The 17,073-nt window shown below is 43.6% G+C and overlaps 1 long non-coding RNA gene across 2 annotated transcripts in view; it reads left to right on the top strand.

The window, feature by feature from the left end:
* Positions 1-17,073, top strand: part of LOC147371489 (uncharacterized) — a 110,502-nt gene that overhangs the window by 84,464 nt on the left and 8,965 nt on the right. Inside the window, exons 3-5 of one of the 2 annotated variants that reach the window (XR_015163588.1) lie at positions 812-898; positions 1,935-2,081; positions 2,291-2,624. This is a non-coding gene — a long non-coding RNA (uncharacterized LOC147371489). Of the gene's footprint in view, positions 1-811; positions 899-1,934; positions 2,082-2,290; positions 2,625-17,073 lie in introns of those variants that run through there. The other variant, XR_015163590.1, reaches the window with a different exon arrangement.

The following is a 17,073-nucleotide window of genomic DNA, read 5'->3' as shown; positions in this document are numbered from 1 at the left end:
TAGCTATTTAGGTGGGAAGCTGGACCCCCAATAAATATAAGGTTCTCTGATTTCATTCCAATCTTCCTTGGAGGCCTCTGAAGCTCCACTGAAGCAGTTAAGACACCCACAGGCAATGAAAACCAGATAGGTCTTCTCTTGGAAAAATCTTGGGCAGTTCAACTCTTGGACTCCCAGTGGGGGAAGCAGAGATCTTAGTGTTGAGGGATTTCTCTCATTCTCGCCGTTCCTTCCTGTCCCCATGGCTCTCCTTAGAGCCCAGAAGAACATCTGCTGACCGAGTGTTCAGTTTTCAGATCCTTCTTCAACTTTTCCTATTTAAACAAAAATTTTAAATTAGGTTATTAATTCTTTCATCAAACATTTTGAAGTGCCCATTATCAATAACACATTGGGCTGGTTGCTATGGAATATAAAAAATGAATGAGATAACCATTATTCTCACAAACAGCCTAGTAGAGTAATAAGCTGTGAAATGGAGGGTATATCATAAAGGAGGTACCACTAAAGTTCAAAGAAGTGACAGCAAATAAAATGAAGTGCACGAGAGAAATTTTTTAAGCTGTGAATGCTCTACACATATAAGTTTTTAACTTCTGAAAACAAGGAAAAGAGAATAAGTTTGGAGTTCTGGTCCTAGATCACAGGTTGGCAGACTGTGACCCTAAGTCTGTACAACCCTCAAGCTAAGAAAATTTTTTTCAAACATTTTTTAAGGGTTGTACTGGAAAAAAGCACCAAAGAAGAATGTACAACAAAGACCATATGCAGCTTGCAAAGCCTGAAATATCTGCTATTTGGTCCTTTACAGAAAAAGTTTGCCATCTCCTGATCTAGACCAAATTTGACCATAACTGTATGCCATGGACGAGTGTGGTGAGGAGTTGGAGCTTATCCTGTAAGTAATTGGGAGTTATTCATTAATTGAAGAAGATGGCTAGATTTGGTGGCAGTAGGAGGATGAATAGAGCTGGGGGCTTCCCAGGTAGCACCAGTGATGAAAATTAGCCTACCGATGTAGGAGGCTTAAGAGACATGGGTTCCATCCTTGGGTTGGGAAGATCCCATGGAGAGGGAAATGGCAACCCACTCCAGTCTTCTTGCCTGGAGAATGCCCTGAAACAGCCCATGGGCTCTCAAGAGTTGGACATGACTGAGTGACTGAGCTTACATAGAAAGTAGAAATTCTAGGAGGCAATTTAAAATCCAAACCTATCATCTAGAAAACCAATGAGAGATGTAAATTTGGGAGTCATCAGCATACATTCAGTGACTGAAAATAGAATGGATGAAATCACCCAAGGAGAAGATCAAACAAGGAAACTCTGAAATACCTAGTTTAGGGAGGGGATGGAAGGACAAGAGAAGAGTGATGGAGACCAAGAAAAAGTGATCCAAGACGTAGGAGGAAACAAGAGATCAATCAGTTCAATTCAGTCGCTCAGTCGTGTCTGACTCTTTGCAACCCCGTGAACCACAGCACGTCAGGCCTCCCTGTCCATCACCAACTCCCGGAGTCCACCCAAATCCATGTCCACTGAGTCTGTGATGCCATCCAACCATCTCATCCTCTGTTTTCCCTTCTCCTCCTGCCCTCAATCTTTCCCAGCATCAGGGTCTTTTCAAATGAGTCAGCTCTTCCCATCAGGTGGCCGAAGTATTGGAGTTTCAGCTCCAACATCAGTCCTTCCAATGAACAATGAACACCCAGGACTGGTCTCCTTTAGGATGGACTGGTTGGATCTCCTTGCAGTCCAAGGGACGCTCAAGAGTCTTCTCTAACACTGTAGTTCAAAAGCATCAATTCTTCGGCGCTCAGCTTTCTTCACAGTCCAACTCTCACATCCATACATGACCACTGGAAAAACCATAGCCTTGACTAGACGGACCTTTGTGGGTTAAGTAATGTCTCTGCTTTTTAATATGCTGTCTAGGTTGGTCATAACTTTCCTTCCAAGGAGTAAGCATCTTTTAATTTCATGGCTGCAATCACCATCTGCAGTGATTTTGGAGCCCAGAAAAATAAAGTCAATAGTATCACAGATGAAGGAGGTTGTCCACAATGTTAGTGCCAAAGAAAGGTAAAGTGGGATGGAGAATGAAAAGAAGCCTTTGGCTAAGTTATGGGTGACCCTGTGAGCACAGTTTCAGGAGGGTGGTAAGGTTGGGGGTGGGAGGCAGTGGGGTGCCTTTCAGGATGTTGGTGGTAGAGAGAAGGATGGAGACCAGCTAGACTGAGGGGGAACAGACCCAACAGAAGCAGATAACATCCATTTGTCTACCATACCAGGGGTATGCTGCTGCTGCTGCTAAGTCGCTTCAGTCATGTCCGACTCTGTGCGACCCCAGAGACGGCAGCCCACCAGACTCCCCTGTCCTTGGGACTCTCCAGGCAAGAACACTGGAGTGGGTTGCCATTTCCTTCTCCAATACATGAAAGTGAAAAGTGAAAGTGAAGTCGCTCAGTTGTGTCCAACTCTTCAAGACCCCATGGACTGCAGCCCACCAGGCTCCTCTGTCCGTGGGATTTTCCAGGCAAGAGTACTGGAGGGGGTTGCCATTGTCTATATGAGGATCAAATGAAACGTATGTGACAGTGCTTTGAAAACTATAATCTATAAATAAAAGGTGTTACTTTTTTATAAATTAAATTCCAGTTCTAAATTCTGTGAAACTATTTTTGTCCTTTCCTCAAAGCTTACAATTTAGAAGCAACAATTCCCTATGAAGTCTAAACTTTTCATTCTTCAAGACCTTTCTAGCAGCTGGCTATGACCATCATCTCCCTAGTTTTTGACTTTCCAGTACGGAACTGCCTGTACCAAGCAGGCAAACCTATTTCTCATTTCTGCAAGCCTTATTTCCCTTCACTTTGGAGCTCTCACTTAGGCCATTGGCTTTGCTTTAAGGTTTAAGAGTTGCTTGCTTTAATTTTTTTTTTTTAATTTTGATTAGGCTGGGTCTTCATTGCGGCATGCAGGCTTTCTCTAGTTGTGGCATATGGGATCTTAGTTCCCCAGCCAGGGATCAAACCCATGTGCCCTGCCTTGGAAGGTGGATTCTTAACCACTGGACCACCAGAGAAGTCCCAAGAATTGCTTGCTTTAAGGTTGACAGATTTTGCAAATGAAAATACAGATGCCAATTAAGTTTAAATTTCAGATAAACAATGAGCAGTTTTTTAGTGTGTGTCCCATGAAATAATCAGGCTCAGGCATCCTGAATTTTATTTGGCAACCCTACCTCCCTAGTTCTCTTAGTTTATCCCTATTGATCTCTTCCTTTAGAACTCAACTCAAAGTTCATCTGTACTCCTTGGCATGATGATTTAATAAAAAGAATATAGCCTTTTATAGACAGTCACACCTGGGTTCAAGCCCTGACCCTCTACTTATCTGTTATGTAATCTGATTAAATCTTTTTACTTCTTTGAATCTATACTTACCTTTTAAGGCTCTTGTTATGGTCAAAATAAACAATGTTTGGTTTCCTTGAAAAAGGGACTTACATATTTATTTAAACCTCTCCTATTCAAAAGATAATGTCTTTGCTTTGCCTGCCCTCTCTGCTTAGATATTCAACCTGTATTTCCTTCAGTTGTATTGCTGTTTATGTTTTCAGAGTCCTGAGGAGGGGTCTTATCTTTCTCATCAATGAGGGCATGATCTAGCTGAATCATTCCTTATAACACTTAAGGCAGGGGTCTACCCACAGGGAGCCTCAGGGTAGGGACAGATTGAAGAGTTCCCCTGTGCCTTTTTTCTCTGGACTACTTGGAAGAACCTCAAGGTCAAGTCCCTTGGGAACTCAAGGTCAAATCCTCAGGGTGCTCAGGAGTAAATGTTCTAGCCTAGGTTTTCTTGCCACTGCTATGCCAGCTCGGGACAGGTTTTCTGAGGGGGTTAGTGGTAAAGAAGGGTGTGGAAAGCCCTCTAGGGTGAGAGGTGGAGAATGGGGGAGGGGTAGCCGGAGTAATTGTTATTATTAGTGTTCTTCTCTGTGACTCAGATTAATTGTAAATACAGAGATTCATAAGAGAGAATTATAGTGATGGGAAACAGGTAGAAAGGCAAAGGGCTTCAGTGGATTTTCTTTTTAATTCCTAGTTCCCAGACAGAAGGTGTAACTTCTTTTGCCCAGCTGGGCTCCTCTGTCTACCTCCAATAGACTACAGGGCAGGTGGGAGATAGAATCTGATGCCCCTTCTTCCTCTGGCAGGAAGCCATCCCTAGTGAATACTTCTCCACTTCCTCTCACTCTTAGCTGCTAGGGATATGGTTAAGCAGCCAGGTTATCTAGATGTCTCAGCTCTGATTTTTATCTCCAGCCCAGAGGAGAAAAAAAAACAACAACAAAAAACCCTACACCCGACCAAACTCAGTAATAGAAGATGGTTCCCCTCCCCCGTCCCTTCTCTGGTCCCCTGGAGCTTATTTCACTGGAAGGGAACGCAGGTTGATGTATTTTTAAATGGTTTTGATTTTATCACCTTGCTTAATGATTTGGCACGTTATTTATTAGATGGGGAGCTTCCCAGAGGGGCCTGGCCCATTAACGTATAAATAATGTGGCAAATAGTTCAATAGAGCCGTAAAAAAAGTGATTTAGAAATAAATTGACCTCTGTTTGTTACATGTAAACGAAGGCCCTGGGTCATAATGTATTTTGTGCCCTGAAGCTGGGGTGGTGGGGTTGGGGTGGGAAGCCATGAGGAGGAGGCTAGTGCAGACACTGGGGAGATTTTTTGGTCATGGCTCTTTTTTTTTCTCTGCCATAGTGGAGGGTGTGGCAGATGGGATGATGACTGCATCTGGTGTGTCTGTAGTGGGGTGAGTGGATACCCACTGTCTGGGGCAGTAATACAATTGGTAAGGATGCAGGAGGGGTGGTTTGAAGTGGAGATTTCTTTCTAGATACAAATGCCGGTTTGTGATTTAATCATCGTTGAGAAGTTGACATTTGACCCAGGTAGGTGGAAAGAGAAGTTGCTAGTCTGGGAAGCAGGAGCTGTCTGGGTGCATTCAGATCAGTGCAGTGAGCACCTTGGATGGGAATGCTCTCTGGTTCATCTTTCCTTCATTCAGTGTGTAGCGCATAGCGTGCGTGCGTGCGTGTGCGTGTCCGTGCTCAGTCGTTCAGTCTCGTCCAACTCTGCAACCCTGTGGACCGTAGCCAGGCTTCCCAGGTGGCACTAGTGGTAAAGAACCCGTCTGCCAGTGCAGGAGACATAACAGACGTGGGTTCAATCCCTGGGTCGGGAAGATCCCCTGGAGGAGGGCATGGCAACCCTCTCCAGTCTTCTTGCCTGGAAAATCCCATGGACGGAAGAGCCTGGTGGGCTACAGTCCATAGAGTCATAAAGAGTCGGACACAACTGAAGCTTCTGAGCACACACACACACACACACACACACACACACGGGACTGCAGCTGGCTGGGCTCCTCTGACCCAGGGATAGAACCCTGCATCTCCTGCACTACTGAGCCACCAGGGAAGCCCAGCACATAGTAGGCAACTAAATGTGATTAACACAAACCCACATATCTACCACACTTAATGGGGGGAAAGAGTACAGACAATTTCTGAACTAGTGGTGGATAAATAATGGGTATAATAGTTAACATTCACTGAGAGCTTAGTATTCACTAGATGTTTTATTAATCACTTTACATATGTAATCTAATTAAATCTTTTTATGTTTAAATTGTAAAATATGACACATATTCATTAAAGTATATAAAGAGCATATGTGTATTTTAAAGAATACTGTGGCACCTAGAAACAGTCATGTAGCCAACACTCATAAAAAGAAGAGCTTTGCCAGCACCCTAGAAGCCCCCTTTCTGATCACATTCACTTCCCTTTCCCAAAGGCAACTGTCCTGTATTTAGTAATAATAGCTTTCTGGCTTTTCATAATGGTTTTAGTACCCATGTATGTATCCTTAAGGGGCTTCCCACGTGGTTCAGTGGTAAAGAATCCACCCATCAATGCAGGAGACGAAGGTTCTGTCCTTGGGTCAGGTAGATCTCCTGGAGAAGGAAATGGCAACCCACTCTAGTATTCTTGCCTGGGGAATCCCGTAGACAGAGGAGCCCAGCAGGCTACAGTCCAAGGAGGAGGACACAATTTAGCTACTATATAACAGCATATATTCAAACAACAAAGTTTTGTCCCATTTGAATTTTATATAAATACACTCACACTGTGAGTGTTCTTTAGTCTTACATTTTCTACTCAGCATACTATACGTGAGAGTCATTCACGTCGTTGCTTTTAGCTGTTCAGTTCAGTTCAGTTGCTCAGTCGTGTCCAACTCTTTGCAAATCATGAATCACAGCACGCCAGGCCTCCCTGTCCATCACCAACTCCCGGAGTTCACCCAGACTCACGTCCATCAAGTCAGTGATGCCATCCAGCCATCTCATCCTCTGTTGTCCCCTTCTCCTCCTGCCCCTAATCCCTCCCAGCATCAGTCTTTTCCAATGAGTCAACTCTTCGCGTGAGGTGGCCAAAAGTACTGGAGTTTCAGCTTCAGCATCATTCCCTCCAAAGCAATCCCAGGGCTGATCTCCTTCAGAATGGACTGGTTGGATCTCCTTGCAGTCCAAGGGACGCTCAAGAGTCTTCTCCAACACCACAGTTCAAAAGCATCAGTTCTTCGGCGCTCAGCCTTCTTCACAGTCCAACTCTCACATCCATACATGACCACAGGAAAAACCATAGCCTTGACTAGACAGACCTTTGTGGGCAATGTAACGTCTCTGCTTTTGAATATGCTTTTAGCTGTAGTTTATTGTTATTGCCGTATATATTTCATGGTGTGTGAATAGCTGATATTTAGTCCATTCTACTATTGACAGAGATCTGTATCCTTTCCAGTTTTTAACCAATTGAAAACAATGCTGCTTTGAACAGACTTAAACATGTATCCTAGTACAAATGTGCCCATGTCTTGGGGGGTCTATACCTCGTTGTGGGATTTCTGGGTTAGAGGATATGTGAATATTCAAGTTTACTCAGTAATACCAAATTGTTTCCCAAAGTATTTGTACCAATTTTCACTCTAAAAAGAGTTATCTGAGAGTTCCTGTTGTTCTACCATCCTTGTCAACTCTTAGTAGTCTCAGAATTTTCCAGTTTAATCCTTACAATACATACAAAGTTAGAATTTTTATTATTGCTATTTTACAGTTGATTAAACTGATGCTCAGAGTTGTATAACTGGAAAATGGCAATGCCAGTGTTTAAGCTTAAGCCTGACCCCATAACCAAGCTTGAAATCTCAATGTTTATACTTTATCCTGATAATGAGTATTTTGAGATTTTGGATAAATTCTATAGCAAAATTCTTCTATACACTTAACTTTTTAAAAAGGTGTTTGTTTATTTTTCTGGCTATGCCCAGCCTTAGTTGTGATACTCAGAATCTTTGATCTTCAATGCAGCATGCAGGATCTTTAGTTACAGCATGTGAACTCTTAGTTAAAGCATGTAGGAGCTAGTTCCCTGATCATAGATAGAACCCATGCCCCCTGTGTTGGGAACACAGAGTCTTAGCCACTGGACCACCAGGGAAGTCCCCGTTTAACTTTTTAAAATGATTAAAACAATTTTTAAAGTAAGTGGACCATTCTTATTTATGCTTGTTACCAACTTGTGCAGTGGGAGAGGTAGCTAGTTTCATATGTGGAGTGGAGGGAGACATTAAGGTTAAATATTTAACCTTAAATATTAAATATCTGTCAGAGACGAGCTAACATGGAGTGGGCTATAGGAAGTCCAAAAAAAGCTTCCAGAAATGATTCAGACCACCCCCTCTATAGGCAAGTGAAAAATCTGAAAACAACTCCAGGGCAAGGGACTCCACCCAGGAGCCAGAAAGTCCTCTTTTTTTCATCCTACTTTAATTTCTGCTGCTGTTTTAACTCATCCCCTCTAGTTCATTCTTCCAAAGACAACCCTTAATATATGATCAAAGGCCCCCTTTCTGGTTTCAGGGTATCTTGCTGGCTGGGCAGTTTCCAATAGAGTCAGGGCTTTAGGGTGTCTTTCATCCCAAGAGCTCAAAGCCTCCCACGGAAATTAACCCATTAATCACCAAGCTGCTCTGTGAAGTTGAGAACTAGTCAGTGGGAGCCTCCCCCGCTTCCCAAGTAGAGAAACTGAGTCCATGACTTGTCCAGAACTGCCCAGCGAGACAGGGTGGAGCCAGGAAAGGAACCTAAGTGTCCAGGGAGACCATCTCCTCAACTGCCAGTGATTCAGGGCTCCAGTTTTCTGCACATTCAGCACAGAAAAGAACTCAGTAGAGAATGGTGAAAGTTGAGGCTAGCGTTTTGGAATACGGGACTCCTTTTGGATCGCTGACAGTCTTGTCCAAGGAGAGATGTATGCTTCAAGACCAGGATCAGGGTCTTTTTTTAATTAGAGTATAGTTGATTTACAATATTATATTAGTTTCAGATTTATGGCATAATGAATCAGTATTTTTATAGATTATACTCCATTTAAAGCTATTACCAAATAAAGGCTATATTTCCCTGTGCTGTACAGTTTATCCTGGTCATTTATCTGTTTTATACGTAGTAATTTGTACCTCTGCATTCCATACCCCTATCTTGTCCCTCCCTCTTCCATCTCCCCACTGGCAACCACTAGTTTGTTTTCTGTATCTGTGGGTCTGTTTCTGTTTTGTTACATACATTTGTTTTATTTTTAGATTCCATATATAAGTGATTTGTACATCACTTGTACATCTTTCTCTGACTTCTTTCACTAAATAGAATACTCTCTAAGTCCATCCACATTGTTGCAAATGGCAGAATTTCATTTTTTTTAGTTGAATAATATTCCATTGTATGTATATGCTACATCTTCTTTATCCATTCATGTGTTGATGAACACTTGGGTTGCTTCCATAACTTGGCTATTGTAAATAATGCTGCTATGAACATTGGGGTGCATGTACCTTTTTGAATTAGTCTTTTGTTTTTTTCAGATATATACCCAGGAGTGGAATTTCTGGATTGTATGGTGGTTCTATTTTTATTTTTTTTCAAGAACCTCTATACTGTTTTCCACAGTGGTGGCATCAATTTGCATTTCCACCAACAGTGTACAGGCTTCCCTTTTTCTACACCCTTGCCAACGTTTGTTATTTGTAGAATTTTTGATGATAGCCATACCTACAGGTGATAGGTTGAGGTAACATTGTGGTTTTAATTTCCATTTCTTTAATGGTTAGTAATGTTGAGCATCTTTTCATGTGCTTTTTAGCCATCTGTATGTCTTCTTTGGCAAATGTCTTTTCAGGTCTTCTGCCCGTTTTTCAATCAGGTTTTTGTTTTTTTTTTTTTGATATTGGGTTGTATGAGCTTCTTCTATATTTTGGGTATTAACTCCTTATCGGTCACATCGTTTGCAAAAAACTCCCATTAAGTAGATTGCCTTTTCATTTTGTTGATGGTTTCCTTTGCTATACAAAACCTTTTAAGTAGGTCCCATTTGTTTATTTTTTCTTTTCTTTCTTTTGCCATAGGAGACATCTGAAAAATATTGCTATGATTTATGCCAAAGAACATTCTGCTTATCTTCTCATCTAGAAGTTTTATGGCTTCTGGTCTTACATTTAGGTCTTTAATCCATTTAAGTTCATTTTTGTATATGATGTGAGGACATGTTCTAATCTCATTCTTTTACATGTAGCTGTCCAGTTTTCTCAGCATCACTTATTGAAGAGACTGTCTTTTTTCCATTGTCTATTCTTGCCTCCTTTGATGTAGATTGATTGACCATGGGTGCATGGGCTCATTTCTGGACTCTCTATTCTCTTCCATTGATCCATGTATGTATTTTTGAGCTGCTGCTAAGTCACTTCAGTCGTGTCCGACTCTGTGCCACCCCAGAGATGGCAGCTCACCAGGCTCCGCCATCCCTGGGATTCTCCAGGCAAGAACACTGGAGTGGGTTGCCATTTCCTTCTCCAATGCATGGAAGTGAAAAGTGAAAGTCACTTTTCAAAGTGAAAAGTGAAAGTGAAGTCACTCAGTCGTGTCCCACTCTTAGCGACCCCATGGACTGCAGCCCACCAGGCTCCTCCGTCCATGACATTTTCCAGACAAGAGTACTGGAGTGGGTTGCCATTGCCTTCTCCATTTTTGAGCTAGAATTATGCTATTTTAATTACTGTAGCTTTGTAGTATAGTCTGAAGTCAGAGAGCATGATCCATTCAGCTGTTCTTTTCCCTCAAAATTGCTTTGAGATTTTGGTCTTTTTGTGGTTCCATGATTTTTTAAAGAAGGTTTTATTAGAGTATAGTTGACTTACAATGTTGTGTTAGTTTTAGGTGTGTAGCAAAGTGAATCAGTTATACATATACATGCATCCACTCTTTTTTAGATTATCATATACATTTTAGGGTTATTTGTTCTATGAAAAATGTCATGGGTGTTTTGATAAGGATTGCTTTGGATAGTGTGAAGATTTTAACAGTATTAATTCTTCCAATCCAAAAATATGGGATATCTTTCCTTTTCTTGGTATCAGTTTCAATTTCCTTCATCATTATTTTATAATTTTCAGAGTATAGGTCTTTCACCTCCTTGGTTAAGTGTATTCCTAGGTGTTTTACTCATTTCTAATGCAATTTTAAACAATTTTAATTGAGATTGTTTTCTTGCTTTCTGTTTTTGATGGCTCACTATTAGTGTATAGAAAAGCAATCGATTTCTATATATCAGCCTTGTAACTTGCAACTTTACTGAATTCACTTATTAGTTCTAATGGTTTTTTGGTGGAAATGTTAGGGTAATCTACATACAGTATCAATTGGAAGGACTGATGCTGAAGTTGAAGCTCCAAGACTTGGGCCACCTGATGCGAATTGTCAACTCACTGGAAAAAACTCTAATGCTGGGAAAGATTGAAGGCAGGAGAAAGGGGTGACAGAGGATGAGATGATTGGATGGCATCACCGACTCAATGGACATGAGTTTGAGCAGGCTCAGGGAGATAGTGAAGGGCAGGAAAGCCTATGTACTGCAGTCCACAGCATTGCAAAGTGTCAGACATGACTTAGCAACTGAACAGCAACAATACACAGTATCAGGTCATCTGCAAATAGTGACAATTTTACTTCTTCGGGGTCATTCATTTTTGCTTCTCCAGTTGTGCTTGGTATATAGAAGGCCCTTATCCCTGAGTTTGTCTTACTGATCTGGTATCTCCCTCACTTCCAATTTTTCCTTCTAATGGGAATATCTTTGGGAAAGGGCACAGGCATGAGGAATTGAACTTTTAGTCGAATTTCTCTGGATGAGATGTGAGCCTGGGTGGAGCAGTGAGGCAAGGAAGAAGGGAGGGGGAAGGTCCTGAGACTCACTCGTACTTGTCTAAGAAGATCTATGAAGGAAGCTAAATTTGAAGCTTATTTCTGGAATTCTGTGAGTTCCTGAACCTCACCTGCCACGGTATTCCTCTGGGACAGGCACCTTGCCCAGTGATAGCCCTCAACCATTCTACTGTTGCAAACAGCAGAACTCGAGGCTGTGTGACCAGATACAAACTCACGTTTTATTTTCTCTAGGTACCCGTCATTTCTGTGACATTCTCAATGGGTTACTATTTAGGGGAAGCAGTGATCATATGTCACTTTAAAATGTTCTTTCTCAGTGTGCTCAGAGATCACAAAATCAAAGACTGTTTTAGGGCTGGAGGAAGTTCCTGTGGTCATGACTTACACATCCCTGCATTGCAGTGGAAGATGCTTAACTCACTTTGGGGGTGAAATGGAGAATTATCTTGTGTAGAAGGTGTTTTTATGAAACTCCTTATGTGTATCTGTATCTCTACATATGACTTCGTGTATATATGCAAATCCGTTTACCTATAATATGTAAGAGTCTCCATGAGTGTATCAGGATGGGGAGGTCCACATCTGTGTAGCCCACTTTACATCCTTTGCTAGCGTCTTTCCGTTTAGGCCTCGTGTAATTTTTCTCTATCTTCAAACCCTCCTTTCCCTCGTCCCTCACTTGTGCTTGGAAGCTCCTGAGGAATCTTGAGGTTGGGGTTGGGGATATTCACTCACAGCTCTTCTCCTGCCTGTCTTTATCTCAGCCACGCATCTGATCCTATCTTCATCTCTAGGCGAGCTCCCTGCCGCCTGCGTTTATCTCTCTGTTTTATGGTGTCATTTAATTAGCTCGCACATGGTGGTTTTATGGGACAAACATGGCCTTGTTTGCCTTATAACTGAATTTCACGGCTCTGCAGGGACAGGTCAGGAAATCTCAGCCCTGCAAACTCCAGTGTTTGGAGTTCAGGAATGCTGAATCTTTAGGAATCTAGGAATTTGGAGAATGGGCTGGGTTGGAGAGCTGTCTTCCACAAACTAAAAAAGCAATCCCTTCTCTCTTCTCTAGTTGCCTGCCTGCAGCATATGAATAACCCTGCCGGGGAAATGTGAAAGCTGTGCTGGCCGTTAGGGTCTGTCCGGAATCTCTGTGGCTCGTGTGACTGTCATACTACTTTTGTTCCTTAAATCGAGTGGTCATTTACAGGATAGTTAAAATGTCCACTCTAGGGGAATGAGATACTGATAGTAAGACCAAGACTAAAATAGGGCTTGTGAACTTGAAGTCCCCAGGTGAGAAAAATGGAGAGGATCTTATTCCTTTGACAGAGAAACTTGTGGCCTAGAGGAACAGTTGGGGTGTTGAACCAAATGGGATTCATCCAGATGCCAACTAGGGAATTGGGGGTTACTATTTATACAAGTTTGTAATAATACAATGTACTTGTGTGTGTGTGTATGTGTGTTGTTTTATTAGTTGGTTAGGTCAAGAAGATCTGGGAACATATAAAAATAGACTATCCAGAATCATTCTGGGAAGACACATTCCATCTGCATTTCCTACATCTCTGATGAAGAAGGCCCTGCCCTCTGCCGCCATATATGACAGCCTTTTGTCCAAGCAGCTTCCTTCTCCTCTTGCGCACAAAGTCACCGGAACACCTACACACACACACACACAGTAGAAATATTCATAAGCCAGCTCCTGATACACTATTCTTTTCTCAGCTTTAGATGACAGTTCCCTGGCTTGATGTTGGTGGGGAACCAATTGTGTGTGTGTGAAATCTGTCCAAAGGCAAGAGGTGGGCTAGAGGAGCCACGAGAAATCTGCTTCTTTCATTCTCCGCCTGCCCTCCTCACCGGCTCTGCCCTGCAGCAATGAGCTTTTCAACCCTAGGCCTGCGCTCCTGCCCCCAGTCTGATCTCTCCCTCCTCAGTCTGGTTCCCATCTCTCACGTCCCACTCCCTGCACTGTCCCTACATACATTTTCTCCTTCTGAAACTTATCAGTCTGCTATCCCTAAGACCACTGGCAGGAAGATGGGTATGAAACGTAGGCTGGACACAGGTAAGCAGTGCTTCTAGGAAAAGAGGAGCCCAAGCAAATGTCAATCTGGGGCAGGGAGGAGTGTTCGCAGAGAAAACAATTGGGGGAGGAGCGCCCCAAATTGTAGCTACAACTAAGAAGAAGTAATGTAATCCTAATCTCAGACATGGAGACTTCCTACATATATGAATATGTTTTACATTTAAAATGAGTGCTCTAGGGGGCTTCCCTGGTAGCTCAGTGGTGAAGAATCTGCCTGCTGATGCAGGAGACACAGGTTCGATCCCTGATTCAGGAAGATCCCACATGCTGCAGAGCACCTAAGCCCGTACGCCACAACTACCTAGCCTGTGCTCTAGAGCCTGTGAGCCACAACTACTGAGCCCACATGTCTGGAGCCTCTGCTCTGCAACATAGGAAAGCACTGCAATGAGAAGCCCACGCACTGCAACCAAGAGTCGCCCCCACTTGGCAACTCAAGAAAAGCCCGTGCGTAGCTATGAGGACCCATCACAGCCCAAAATAAATAAATAGATGTTTAAACCAATTCATTCCTTTAAAAAAGATAAAATTGAATGTTCTAAATATCACTCCCCTTCTGGAATAATCTAGATCTAGTTCTGCCTGGATGCCAAGGGTTCAGATGATTCCCAAACTCACAGAGGAAGGACTCAGTCTTTCTGGGGCCACTGTTTTGTCAGACTGTCTGCAGAAAATTTAGCCTAAATCCTTCCTGCTGCTGCTTGCAATACCTCCAGAGACTGGGGATGCCTACAATTCATCTTGAATTGTCCCCTCCTCCCTGGGAGCTTGTGACAGCACAACTCACCCCAAAAATCATTAGGCTCTGAAAGCGTTGGGACTGGCCCCAGCACGTCTTTGCCATTCTGTGCTGTCCTATCTCCAGATGACTTCAGAGAAGGTGAGGGTGGTGTTCAATGGATGTTCCAAACCTCTCCTCCTCTTTCCCCTGAATTGCCAATATATTTTCTCTGACAGTTTGCACAGATAGTTAAGATACCATGTAATTACTGTTGCATTTGAAACCCAAACATGATTTATACCTGACAAGCTCAGTCATCTTTGGGATGACTTGGTGTATGTACGTGTATGTGTATGCGTGTGTGTACGTGTATATATGTTGGTTACGTCTTTTTGTGCGAGCGGAGTAGGTATTAGACCCTATGCCTTTCTCTTGCTCAGTTACCTTCCTTTACTGCATCAAGAAATTGGCGTATACAGGGCACAAGAGGGAGACTCTAGGTGTGATGGGAACACTGTGATACCCAGGATAATGACAAACACGCGGACATAGTAAGATGAGGGTGAGGTCTAGGTAGTGATGGAGGATGGAGAGACACCATTAGAAGCAAAATGGGTGACTTACTGACAGAGGACTTCCTTCAGGAGAGACTGTAAGGGACTGTTTGGGAGAGGTGGATTAGGACCAGAAAGAAAGGAAAGGACCGTGTCTTTGAAGAAAGAAAAAAATGACCTTGAAGGTAGAAGGGGAGACATTTGCAGGGAAAGAAGCAGATTGCCAAGCTGACAGGCAGTGTCTTAAGTGAAGAAGTCATAGGGAAGTGGGAGGTGGAGGAGAGGGCTGTTCCAATGGGCAGAAGGATAAAAGTGCTAATGGTGTTTCATCCAATTGTTGCTAGGAGGCATTTAGGTAGCCCCTTGAAACACTACATCCAGGATGGGGAGGGAGATTTTCCCTGTGGTGAGGAATTGGGCTTGGAAAGAACAAGGAGTTAGGGTGGGCAGAGAAGAGATGAAGGTGGCTACTAGGAGTAGGGGAGGAAGAGTGGGGAGCCACTACCAGGGCTTCTGAACTTGTGGCAGGGGGATGGATGCCCAGTTCTCTTCCACTTCCCTTTCTATTCCAATAGGAGAGTTTAAGGGTGGACAAGAGAAAGGATTATATAATTTCCCAAAGCAAAGTGCTCCATGCGTGGTCTCTGTGCCCTAAACTAGATCTGGCCTGTGAGGAGGGCACCTGGCTGTAAGGCAGGAAGATGCGCAGGGATAGGACTCATCTTCAGCCCCCGCGGTAGAATGGGAGTGGGGGTAGTGGCTGTTCCTATGTTTTGCTCTTGGCATCTCTGGCTCAGGCTTCTGTCAGTACAGACCTGCCTCCCAGCCCCGCCCCAACTGTTGATTATACCCCTTGGGATGCATCATTGCTAGGAAAGCAGATGTGCCAGATGTGACATGTTTGAAAGAAAAAAATTCCCTTACCTTGGAGCCTTGGGGAGAGCAGCTAATCACCGTCTTGCTGCTGCTCATGGGGAGGGCAGGGCTGAGGTGGGGTTTGTGCCAGCCTCGAAGCCTCTCGTCCCTCTGCGGGAGGATCTCCAAGCACCTAAGGGGCCAGATGTGGGAGGAGAGTTTGGAGAGAAAGAAGACAAATTCAGGCCCCTATGAAATGGAAGAGATTTTGCTTGCATAGCACTGGTGGGCTGCTTGCTAGTTCATCTTTCTGAGTTGAGCAATGTAAAAAGGTGCTGGTGTGCATTCATGTGTGTAGGTTTCTAGGGATCCAACCCAGTGCATCACATCAGTTTATGGACCAAATTCTCCCGGAGGAGCCCCTGGGAAGCCTCCTGTTCCGTGCCCTGCTACTGCCCACTAGTTTTTTTACTTTATTTTCTTCCTGTCTTTGAAAACTGAGCTTAGAACTTGCAATGTGTCTTGTCCTTCGCCCAAGGGAGCCTCCTGAGGTTGCTGACAGATGTCTCAGTCTGGGAAGCCCCAGCATGCTTTGTGCCTCACTGCCAAGACAGTGCCCGAGGTACCCAAATGTCAGGGCCCTGGTGCTTTGGAGACTATGGGACAGTGGAACAATTCTTTGGATAAGACTAGGAGGGGATCAGGAGAAGGAAATGGCAACCCACTCCAGTATTCTTGCCTAGAGAATCTTGTGGGCAGAGGAGCCTGGAGGGCTGCTGTCCATAGGGTCGCACAGCGTCGGACATGACTGAAGCGACTTAGCATACATGCATGCATTGGAGAAGGAAATGGCAACCCATTCCAGTATTCTTGCCTGGAGAATCCCAGGGACAGAGGAGCCTGGTGGGCTGCCATCTATGGGGTCACACAGAGTCGGACACGACTAAAGTGATTTAGCAGCAGCAGCAGCAGCAGCAGCAGGAGGGGATTAGGAGAAGAAATCCAAGAAAGACTCTTGGGTATACTAGAAAGTTGTAAGTTTGAGATCAAGGTGAAGTCACAGAATATTGCCCAGTGCCTGGAGAACGGATGTAGTGGTTTTATGGTACCTACAATCCTTAGGGATGAAGTTGATTCCCAGAAACATTTGCTCAGATTCCTAGGAAGTGATTCTTGAGTACATTTTTGTTTAAGTGTGACATTTCCTTCCTTCTAAACCAGATTCTAACTCTTCTAGTCTGATCTCAAAGAAAGCAGACCTTGAGACTTCCCCAGCTGCCCAGCAGTTCAGATTCCACCCTTACGATGCAGGGGCACAGGTTCTATCTCTAGTCAGGGAACTAAGATCCTGCATGCTGTGCGGCCAAAAAAAAAAGAAGAAAGAAAAAAGAACGTGGACCTCTGGCCAAGACATCTAACCCTCTGCTACCCCAAGACATTAATGCATATAAGTTAGTAGAGTTTTGTTGTCTCTACCGACAAAAGTCCGCTGAC

This window comes from Bos grunniens, chromosome 5 (genome assembly GCF_055505025.1).
Source record: "Bos grunniens cultivar Pamir isolate PY7600 chromosome 5, Bosgru_T2T1.0, whole genome shotgun sequence".
NCBI classification, from domain to species: Eukaryota; Metazoa; Chordata; class Mammalia; order Artiodactyla; family Bovidae; genus Bos; species Bos grunniens.
Note: the sequence above shows the minus strand (reverse complement) of the source record. Positions and strands in the feature narration are given on the sequence as shown.